The sequence below is a fragment of the Balaenoptera physalus genome, assembly GCF_965194825.1.
Source record: "Balaenoptera physalus genome assembly, chromosome: 13".
In the NCBI taxonomy this organism is placed as follows: Eukaryota; Metazoa; Chordata; class Mammalia; order Artiodactyla; family Balaenopteridae; genus Balaenoptera; species Balaenoptera physalus.
In genome coordinates this window covers 27708148-27719318 of record NC_138892.1, presented here as the reverse complement: position 1 = coordinate 27719318, position 11171 = coordinate 27708148, and the positions used below count along the sequence as shown (strand labels likewise).

Here is an 11171-nt window from a genome sequence, read left to right as displayed (position 1 = left end):
GGCTTCCCTGGTGGCGCAGTGGTTGGGAATCTGCCTGCCAATGCAGGGGACACGGGTTCAGGCCCTGCTCTGGGAAGATCCCACATGCCGCGGAGCAACTAGGCCCGTGAGCCACGGTTGCTGAGCCTGCGCGTCTGGAGCCTGTGCTCCCAACAAGAGAGGCCGCGATGGTGGGAGGCCCGCGCACCGCGATGAGGAGTGGCCCCCGCTTGCCGCAACTAGAGAAAGCCCTCCCACAGAAACGAAGACCCAACACAGCCAAAAATAAATAAATAAATAAATAAATAGGAAATGACCTAGGGATAGTGTCAAGACCTTAGTTATAAAAAAATAAAAAATAAAAAAAATAAAAAATAAAAAAATAAAAAAAAGGAAAGAAAAGCTGCCGTCTAGAGTGAATAATCTTGATTTCTTATTGTCTGTAGATGGTAGAGGGATTACAGGACCCCAGCGGAGGCAAAGGTGTTGGAGAACACAGAGACACAGGTCTGGGCACTGTACTAATATGTCACTGGAGGGAAAAGGCTGAGAGATGAAGGGGTCGCTGTGACCTTGTTTACCTAAAAAGATTTAGGAAAAAAAAGACAGCCCATAGTCAAGGGAAAAAGTAATAGAATTCATTTTAGGAAATAAACTTCTAATCTCAGCTCAGCCTCCAACTTGAAGAGTTACCTCAGACAAGCATCTCTACAGCTTCCTTTTCAGAAAACGAGATCCCCCACCTTCCTAGATCTGTTTTTTAATAGGAATATACAATTGTTAAATTATATATAATTGATAGGAATAAAATATGTACTAAGGATGTAATGTACAACATAATATAATTAACACTGCTGTATGTTATATGTGAAAGTTAAGAGAGTAAATCCTAAGAGTTCTCATCATGAGGAAAAAATTTTTTTTCTTTTTCTTTTATTTTGTATCTACATGAGATGATGGATGTTCACTAAACTTACTGAGGTCATCATTTTATGATCTACGTAAGTTAAATTACTATGCTGTACACCTTAAACTTATACGGTGCTGTATGTCAATTATATCTCAATAAACCTGGAAGAAAAAAAATTTAAAAAACAGAACACCAGGCTTCCCTGGTGGCGCAGTGGTTGAGAATCTGCCTGCTAATGCAGGGGACACGGGTTCGAGCCCTGGTCTGGGAGGATCCCACATGCCGCGGAGCAACTGGGCCCGTGAGCCACAATTACTGAGCCTGCGCGTCTGGAGCCTGTGCTCCGCCACAAGAGAGGCCGCGATAGTGAGAGGCCCGCGCACCGCGATGAAGAGTGGCCCCCCGCTTGCCACAACTAGAGAAAGCCCTCGCACGGAAACGAAGACCCAACACAGCCATAAATTAAAAAAAAAAAAAAAAAACAGAAAACCAAACGTATTATATCAGAGGACTTAAACAGTTTAAAAAAATCTCAGTACAAATATGTCCTTATTTAAACATTGTTCAAATTTAATGAAGTGATTTTGATGCATGTCTAGAAAGTTAGAAGGGAAATTTTATCAGTGAAGGTGGCGTTTGAGTCCATTGTTTTCCATTTTTCACAGAAGAAAAGCACTCTAGTGCAACAGCATACCTGGGGCACTAGCACCTAACAAAGTGTGCGGTAAAAACAGAGTAAGGGCAGGATCCTCAGCCTTTGGGGCACTACGGGCTCCTGAGAAGGGTCTTCTCTCCATGTGCTCAAGACATTATCCAAGACCCCTGTTTTCACCAGATGCCTATGCACCTATTTTTCAAATATATGTAGATTGGTTATAGTTAATCAATATGATTAATACATCACAAATTTATTAATTTTATTTTTTGTTTATGCATTAATAAGGTATAAACTCCTTTTAAAATATTACCAAAATCAATCAGATTTTCAGTATATAATTCTTTCTCTCTTTCTTTCTTTTCTCTCTTTCTTTCTCTTTTTTTTGCTAAGACAGACCATTGCAGATTTACTTGTATTAATCTACTTGCTCAAATTATTCCCTTTTCCTTGATCTCTACTGTATACTATGCCTATATTTTACAAGAGCAAAAGCCAAAATATAACAAAATGTAATAGGTAGGAATGAGTCTAACAAGCCAGTATTAAAACATCAGGACTGCCTTGCCTCTGGTACCTCTCATTTCAGCAAACACTACTTCTTCAGTCACTTACTATCATTTCTGATGACCTGATTATTTTTGAAATGAGTATCTGATTTTTTATCATTTGTTTGTATATATTTTGAGACATAATTGATATATAACATTATATTCATTTTAGGTGTACAACATAATGATATTTATATATATTGCAAAATGATCACCCAAGTAAGTCTAGTTAACATCCATCACCACACCCCATTACACATTTTTTTTTCTTGCGATGAGACTTTCAAGATCTACTCTCTTAGCCACTTTCAAATATACAGTACAGAATTGTTAACGATAGTCACCATGCTGTATATTACACCCCTAGGAATTATTTATCTTATGACTGGAAATTTGTACCTTTTGACTCCCCTTCACCCATTTTACCCACCTCCCACCCCCTGCCTCAGGCAACCACTCAACATATATTTCTTCATCAACCAGTTCTAAAATTACAAATTCTCTCAGCTAGAAACCACAGACTTTAATATTTAGCTTTTTGCCTTAAAAAGGCCTCTGCTAAACTCATTCATTCCAGAAAGTAATGGGACATTGATGCATGTCAGTAATTTAAAGTGCTCCCCTAAAACAAAGAGAGGAATCAAGTCTATGATAAAAACGTTTGAGTCAGTAGCCTTGTATTTGTACACATTGTGTCTGGAGGGACTAGGTGTGGCTTACAAAGATGCACACAATCCAGCAAGATACAAGCCACTAAATAGAAGTGCAGGAAAAGAAGACAAAGAAAATGGGATAGAGAATGAATCCCAGTGGCGAGGTTAGGAAATCCCATAGACTTCCAAGCGCTGAACGGCCAGTTTTGGCTCTGCCCTTTGTAAGCAGCCGAAGGAAAAAGGGAACCATTATCAAGTATGTAATTGATATTATTTGTTAGATGAACACACATCGGCTTCTCACAAGAAGCCCAACTCTTTTCAACTGGCAAGACGAGAGAAACTGAAGAAAGGGCATCATCCCCAAAGCATACTTGTTGCCAACGAATCAAAAAATCAGGCCAATGTCCTCATGCCAAAACTCGATTACGAGATTGACCTGGCACAGCTTCTCCAACACTTGGTGAAAATTATCTTTGCTGTCTTCTTTATGTGGGGAAACAGGCAAAGAGTGATTGCTTCCGCTTCATACACCAACTCAATTACTGAGATAAAAACGGAAATAATGTCCTAGCAAGATGCAACTCTCAGTCCCACCTTACATCTGGATGGGCAGTTCATAGATTTTGATCTTTACATGCCCTCAAGAACTTCCGAATGGTGACCTTTGACCCCATTTCCTTTTCTCTTACATCCTCCTGCTGCAATCTTCCCCGCTCTGACTCAGCTTTGGTCACCCTGAGCACTCAGCGAGGTAGAAAATGGATGGGGAGGGTCAGGAGAAGACATCACAAAGCTGGATGAAATGGCAGAGCTGGGATACCCAGAGATGCAACATGGAAACGGCCTAGAATCAGTCCCTGAGGAGAGGCTGTGCTACAGCTCATGACTGGACACCTTGCTGCTGACCAAGAAGTCCCCAGACAGGTCTGGAAACATTTGCTTTTCCTGGGCACCAGCAAATCACCAGGCCATTTCAACTCATGAAGTGAGTACCTTCCTGGCACTAGGCAATAAGCTAGTGCTGGGAAATCAAAGGCAAAAAGGCACAGACCATGTGCCATAGTAACTGCAGTTTAGCTGGGAGAGTCTGTTACACAAGCATTTCAATATAGCAGTTAAACACCCTGACTCTAGATCCGATTCTTGAACCCTACTCCCACTTATGCTATATCACCTTAGACAATCAAACTCTTGGGGCTTTAGTTTTATCCTCCATAAGATGGAGCTAGCAACTACATTACAGAGAAAGAGCTTAGAGCAGTAGCGGGCATAGTTTCCATCACGAGACCACTGCCTCCTCCTGAAATCCTTGTCCCTGAAATGGTGAACAAGACGGACCGCATTTATGATATTGCAGGCATAATTACTGTTCAAATTATCTGACATATTTTAACTCATATTTTAATCTTTTTCACAGAGGGTACTACTATTATCTGCATTTTGTATATCTGAGGCAAAGAATGATTCAGTGCTTTGCCCAAAGTTCTCAGAGAGGCAATATATAACAGTTGCTAAGGGTGTACATTCCGGGGACAAACCAGCTGCATCTGCTACTTAGAAGCTGTGTGACGTTGGGCTAACTACTTAACTTCTCTGGGTCTGTCTTCTGCCTGTTTACTCTCAATTTATTCCCCATCTTTCCCATCACTTCTGAGAACTACTTTTCCCAAGCTCCCTTGCTAATGAGGGTCTGGTTAGTTCAGCCAACGGGAAGCACTGGGGGAGCTTAATGGGTAGGAGGGGGGACTGTCAGGTTGTTACCCGCCGTCTCTGTTTGGGGTGGCAGCTCTGGCAGGGGCTGCATCTCCTCCCGGGTTCCAGTTGCCGTTAGGCTGCCCCAGCCCCTCAGCTCTGGTGACATCACCTTCTTCCCCTGTCCCTCTAACCTGCAGGAGCAGCTTCTTCCTGTTGATGATTTCTAGGTTGCTTTGCCATCTACTATCTGCCTTTCCTGCTCTTGCAATAATTCCCTTGTAGTCAGAGCCCTGTATCAAGTTTCCGCTGGGGAACTACTTGAGCAACATCAGCTTTTCTGACTGGACTGTGACGGATACACTTTGTGCTTCAACTTCCTTGTCTGCCAGAAGGAAATTATAATTGCACCTCAGGGGGCTGTTGTGGAACTAAATGAGTGAATGTATTTAAAATGCTCGAACAGAGCCTGGCACACAGTAAGTGCCAACTGTTCTGGAACACACAGCCAAGGCACCAAAATCCCTTTCTAGGATCTTAAGGAGGAGATCCTGAGGCTTTAAAGGATGAGTAGGAGTAAACCAGCTAAAGAGAAGGGATCAGACAGCTCAGCGGCCAAGAGGTGAAAGAGAGCAGATGTCCTTCCAAGAGCCAGAAAAGGGAAGAGGTTCAGAAAGGCTGGATCACGTGGATAATACAAGGTGAGGGGAGGGAGTGTGGGAAGAAGGATGAGGGTGGAGAGATCAGAGCCCAGAGCAGGCCTTTTAAGGCATGTTGAGGAGCGCTAAGTTAATTAAACACGGAGCCCATTAGACTGAGGTGGCTCTAATGTCGGTTGGTCTACACAAGCAAACCAAAACCTAAGCCTGCTAATGCCTCAAGGCTAAGAAATCAAAACCTAAGGACAACCAATCACAAACAGCCAATAAGGCTTTAAGCTGTAGCCAATGAGATAATTTCCTTTCTTTGCTTCCACACCTTCTCTGTAGGTCTTTCCCCTGGTTCCTGTCCATAGTGCGCTCCTAGCCACTTTTGGTTTGGCACTGCCCTATCCACATCGATTTTTTTTCTCAAATAAACTCTAAAAATGTTTACTATGCCTCAGTTTATCCTTTAACAGGAGTTCAGATTTTGACCTGAGGACAGTAGGAAACCATTGGAGCATTTTAGTTAGCAGAGTGGCACAACTGAATTTATGTTTTAGAGATTTCTTTTGTTGTAATACGGGAAGTATACAGGGTGGGAAGGAGAAAAGAGGAAAAAGACAGAAAGAGCCATTAGGTCATTGCATGTGTCCAGGAAAGAGGCAATAGCTTGGACTAGGGTGGTGACAGTGAAAACAGAAAGAAATAGAAATTTATTCCAGAGGCAAAAATGATAGGCTTGGCATTGGATTAGATATGGGAGGCAAGCGAGAAGGAAGCTTCAAAAATGATGCCCAGGTTTCTGACCGGGGTAAATGTAAAACAGCAAGCAGCACAGCAGAGTTGTTTAAAGTGTAGGCTCTGGGGACTTCCCTGGCACTCCAGTGGTTAAGGCTCTGTGCCCCCACTGCAGGGGGCACGGGTTCTATCCCTGACCGGGGAACTAAGATCCCGCATGCCGCGCGGCCAAAACAAAACAAACCAAAAAAAAAAAGTATGGGCTCTGTCTACACAGCCTACATTCAAACCCCAGCTCTACCCATGATGAACTCTTGAACCTGGGGCAAGGCACTGAACACTTTTTGCCTCTGAAGTGTGAAATGGCAACAATAACTGTACTTTCTGTATCAGGCTCTTGAAAAGGTGAAATGAGGTAAAGCATGTTAAATGCTTGGAACCGAGCCTGGAATACCATGAGCAGAGTCAATCTTGGTCACTATCCCAGCGACAAGGATCTCAGGAGAAGACACACTCACAGGGGTGGGAGCATTGTGAATTCAGATCAAACATGCTGAGTTTGAGACATCTATGGAAGCAGAGAAAGAGGTCTGGGCTAGAGAGATGTAGATTTAATTTTAGAGCCATCACGAATAGAGATGACAACGGGAGCTATGGGAACGGATGAGGTTGTCCAGAGAGTGTAGGTAAAGTGAGGACAGATAAAAGTCATAGGGCAAACCCAGGGGATGTCAACATTTAAGTCAGCATTTTCAGGAAGAGAGGCCAAGGAAGAAAGCAGAGAAAAGCAGAGAAGTCAGAGGGGAGCCTGTAGTGGCCAGTTGTGAGGGGAAAACAAAGACACTGTAAGAATAGCAGGAGCTGTACTGAGAGTTATTGATGTGACTTGAGATCTCCCCTTATCATCCTCTCCAGCCAGGGGCCTTGTGACATGGCAGCAAGAAGCTTGTCTCAGTTGATGTGCAAAAGAGCAAACACCAGACATCCATGTTTGATCCTCTGTGCTGATCCAGAAACACCTGGAGCTCACCTCGGTGACTGGGAATGGCAAAGCCCAATTTTTCTGGCCACTCCACTGAACCCCTGATCTTTTCCTTCATGTGACAAACTAGATAGTGGATATTCCTTCTGGGTTCAAACAGCTGCCATAATTGATAACAAACATGAGTCTGACTATCTTCTTCTGCACAGAAGACCATTTGTAGATTCCTCATCTCCTTTCTAAGGTCCAAAAAACCTTTTAAGTAATTGTGATCTCAATTTTTTCTTTTTTGTTAAAGAGTATGATTCGAGAAGTTTGTTCCATGTGCTGTATTTATTAGAATCCCAAGACCCGGCCCAAGGCCTCACTCCCAGGATTCTGATGGCAATGCCAGCATTCTATTGGCCGCAGGGAGGTCTTTGCTAGAGGACACTGAGAGAATTACTCTGATTCAATGCAGAAATGTTGGGAAACTGCTTTATATTCTGTCTAGCACAAGCAAGGAGGAGTTGTTATTTTTATCATCATCAGAGCCCTCTACTACATAGTTTTGGGAAGTGGTAATAAAAGCAGAATACTTCTCTCTTAAATTCAACTACCCCCAAACTTTCATTAATACCCAATTAATTTTAGCAAAGTTCAGCGCTAAGCTCTCTGTAGCACTTTGGCACGGTAGTACCTGTGCATTTGGAATGACACAGTAATCTCTTACTCTAAGAAAAAAAAATTACCCTGGCAACATGATCCTTTTAGCTTAAGATGAACTGGTTCCATTTCTCATTCCTCCATTCTCAAGGTTAATTGGGTTGCTAAACTCCCACAAACTAAAAAGAAAGTGCTAACAGTGTCCAGACCAGCCTGGAAGGGACATGGAGAAAAACCAGAATTGAGGCTGACCAGTCTGGTGTCAAATGTGACCCCATTTGTCAACATGTGACCAATGAAAAGGGGGCACACGTGTTTTGAAATTAATCTCCACCAAAAACAAGACATATTAGCATAATGACTGTATTATATAGCAAAAACATAAATGGCAAACCACTCTCGTAAAATATTTGTGTTGAAATTAGGAAATGGTAGCACATTCAAACACAAGAGCTAATGGAAGCCCTGAATATAGATTATATTCCATCTGGCTGCCAAGAGCCTGCCTCCACACATTAACCACAGGACCAAGCAGAGAAGGAAACTAGCTTTTAAAAATGCAAAAGAGAAAGAGATTTTATCTGAAAATACCAAGTCATAGGATGTGAAGAGTCATCAATTTCATGGACTGTTTATGAGTCAGATGTTAATTCTGATGCTGTCTTCAAACACATAGAGAGAAAAGAGAGATTTTTCTCCCTTTAAACTTGAAAGAGGTGGTTGAGGCAGGTAGCCCACAGCTGGTAAGTGGCATTTGGTTGTTTAAAATAATTTTGACGACCTGGCTTTGACATTCCCTGCATTTGCACAATAAACAGATCTGCTGTTTCTATCCCTCCATTTTAAATGCTAGCCCCATGGGACCATGTCACCATAGCATTTTGCAAGAGCTATGTTTTGCACTCTGAACAACAAGCCTATGTTTACAAAACGAAATTATTTTTTCCAGTTTCAGCTTTGCTTATTAACAAAGTAAAGCAGATATTTCTCAAGCCAAAATGTCCCCTTTGTTTATGGTTGGCGATCTTGATCCAAGTGAAAAAACAAAATCTACTGATGAGTACAGAAAATCACCACCATGCAGAAATCTCTCTTTACAAAAATCCTGTGGCACACAACCATGTACTCATAGAAAGTCAACAATGGCTATTTGCAGTCAATCCAATTCCTCTATTTAGGAGATTTTTGTGACATAAATAGATCAGAGAGTCTTGCAAAATGTGTATTTATCGTTGACCCTTTATGTTCTTCAAAATTTGTTTGGAATATTGAGGAATGCTATCCTGAGTGTGTTGGTTTCTTTCTGTGCAAACTCTGATGAAAAACAGGGACCATGAACAGGAGGAAGAAGTTTAGTCCAGGCCCCGGGTTGATATGGAAGATCACCTCTGGGCTAGGGCCGGGAGTGCTTTAGTTCTCCTTGTGGGAATCTCTAGGGAAGTTCTAACTCCCCAATATTAATCAAATCTGCAGACCCCCTTGCTTAAAACCCTCCAGTGGCTCTTACTCTTAAATAAAACTCCTTACCCTGGCCAAAAAAACCCTACACAATCTGGCCCCTGCTTAGACCTTACCAGTCCTGTTAGGGGCTGAATTGTGCCCCTCTAAAATGTACATGTTGACATCCTAACCCCAATACCTCAGAATGTGACTGTATTTGTAGATAGGTTATTGAAAGACGTAATTAAGGTAAAATAAGGTGATATGAGTGGGCCCTAATCCAACATGATGGGTGTCCTTATGATAAGAAGAGATTAAAACACGGACATGCACAGAGGAAGGCCATGTGAAGACACAGGGAAAGCTGGCCATCTAAAAGGCAATGAGAGAGGCCCAAGAAGAAATCAACCCTGCTCACACCTTGATCTTGGACTTCCAACTTCCAGAAACATGAGAAAATAAATTTCTGTTGTTTAAGCCACCCAGGCTGTGGTTCTTTGTTACAGCAGCCCTAACATACTAACATACAACCTCACTCACTCTCCACTTCCACTCTGAGATCCAGCCATCCTTGCCTTCTTCCTGTTTCTTTCAACTGCCTGACTGGTTCCCACTGTAGGTCCTTTGCACCAGCTGTGCCTGCCAACTGATCTTTGCATGGCTGCTCCTTCTTGTTTTTCAGGTCTTAACCTAAATATCACATCCTCAAAGACTAGATAATCTAGAGTAGCTCCCCTGATCCCCATTCTCTATCTCTTCACCCTTTTAAAAGTTGCCATCATAGCACTTATTACCACCTGCTTTTCTTGTTAACTTATGTACTTTCTTACCCTTTGTGTCCCCCAGTGAGCTCCCTGAGGACAGACACAAGATGTTTATCTTGTTCACTATGTAGCCCAAGTCTTAGAACAGAGCCCAACACTTGGTAGGGGACTCAGGAAATATTTATTGAATGAAAAACGTTTAAATGAATGAATAGCAACTGAAAAACTTTTTTTATTTAAAATTTTAAAATCAATTAATTAACAAGAAATGACTGCCATAAGGTAAAGATAATTAGACTTGGTTGAATGAAGAAAATTGGACTGAACTGAATTGAATTAAGCAAATGGAAAACAACCAACTTATAGAATTCAATTTTTAAAATTTTATTCTTTGGGGGCTTCCCTGGTGGCGCAGTGGTTGAGAATCTGCCTGCCAATGCAGGGAACACGGGTTCGAGCCCTGGTCTGGGAAGATCCCACATGCCGCGGAACAACTAGGCCCGTGAGCCACAACTGCTGAGCCTGCGCGTCTGGAGCCTGTGCTCCGCAACAAGAGAGGCCGTGATAGTGAGAGGCCCGCGCACCGCGATGAAGAGTAGCCCCCACTCGCCGCAACTAGAGAAAGTCCTCGCACAGAAACGAAGACCCAACACAGCCATAAATAAATAAATGAAATTAAAAAAAAAAAAAATTTTATTCTGTGAACTAGTCTTGATCATGAAGTCTCTATTTCTCAAAAATAAAGCAAAGGGGGATACATAGGGTCTATTAAAAGAGAAGACTTTCTGGAGATGGTTCCATCTGAAGAGGAAAATTAGGAGAAAGGGCATTAGGGAGATTACTATACACTGTGTTCTCTTTTGTACTGTTCAAAACTTTTGCCAGTGCATCCATAACATTTAGAAAGAATTTTTACAAGAGATAAAGCAAAGAATTGCACAATTACTTGCCTTGAGGATGTAGATGAAACTCTGACCATTTCCCCATCTGCCCCAAATACACCATCATTCCTACTTCTGCCCCTTTGTTCCTGTTGATAATGCCGGGAAGACATTATCTTCTTCCCTCATCTCTTCTACAAGTTTTCCTGTCAAGTCCACAATCTCTTGTGTAGGTGGACTGCTTTGAATTATAATTATTTACTTAACATATCTGTCTTAACTTGAGCTTCGTGAAGGTAGAGACTTGGTCCTACTCGTGTTATTAATCACATGACATTTAGCCCATGAAAGGGCTCCATAGATACTTGTTGACTGCATAAATATGTAGAGTACAGCTCTTCCCTAAAGGTCTCAGCTGACCTATCCAATTCTTCATTCCTTTCCTGAGCTCCTCTTAATTCTTATTATCTGCTCTTTCAGTTCTAGCACTTGATACCCTACAGCATATCAAGAAGGTGAAGGACAGCACTCAGCTCAATGAACACTTGACCAGGGGCCAAAGTAGAGAAGCATTCTACTTACCTGATTTAATCTAAAAGAAGAAAAATGAAGAAGTAGTAGAGCCTCCTCACTG

At 42.1% G+C, this 11171-nt stretch overlaps 1 long non-coding RNA gene across 1 annotated transcript; it reads left to right on the top strand.

The window, feature by feature from the left end:
• The first annotated feature begins 359 nt into the window (after positions 1-359).
• LOC309640430 lies at positions 360-10347 on the top strand. The gene is made up of 2 exons (XR_014252211.1): positions 360-5144; positions 6741-10347. It is a non-coding gene; the product is annotated as an uncharacterized lncRNA (long non-coding RNA).
• Positions 10348-11171: the final 824 nt, after the last annotated feature.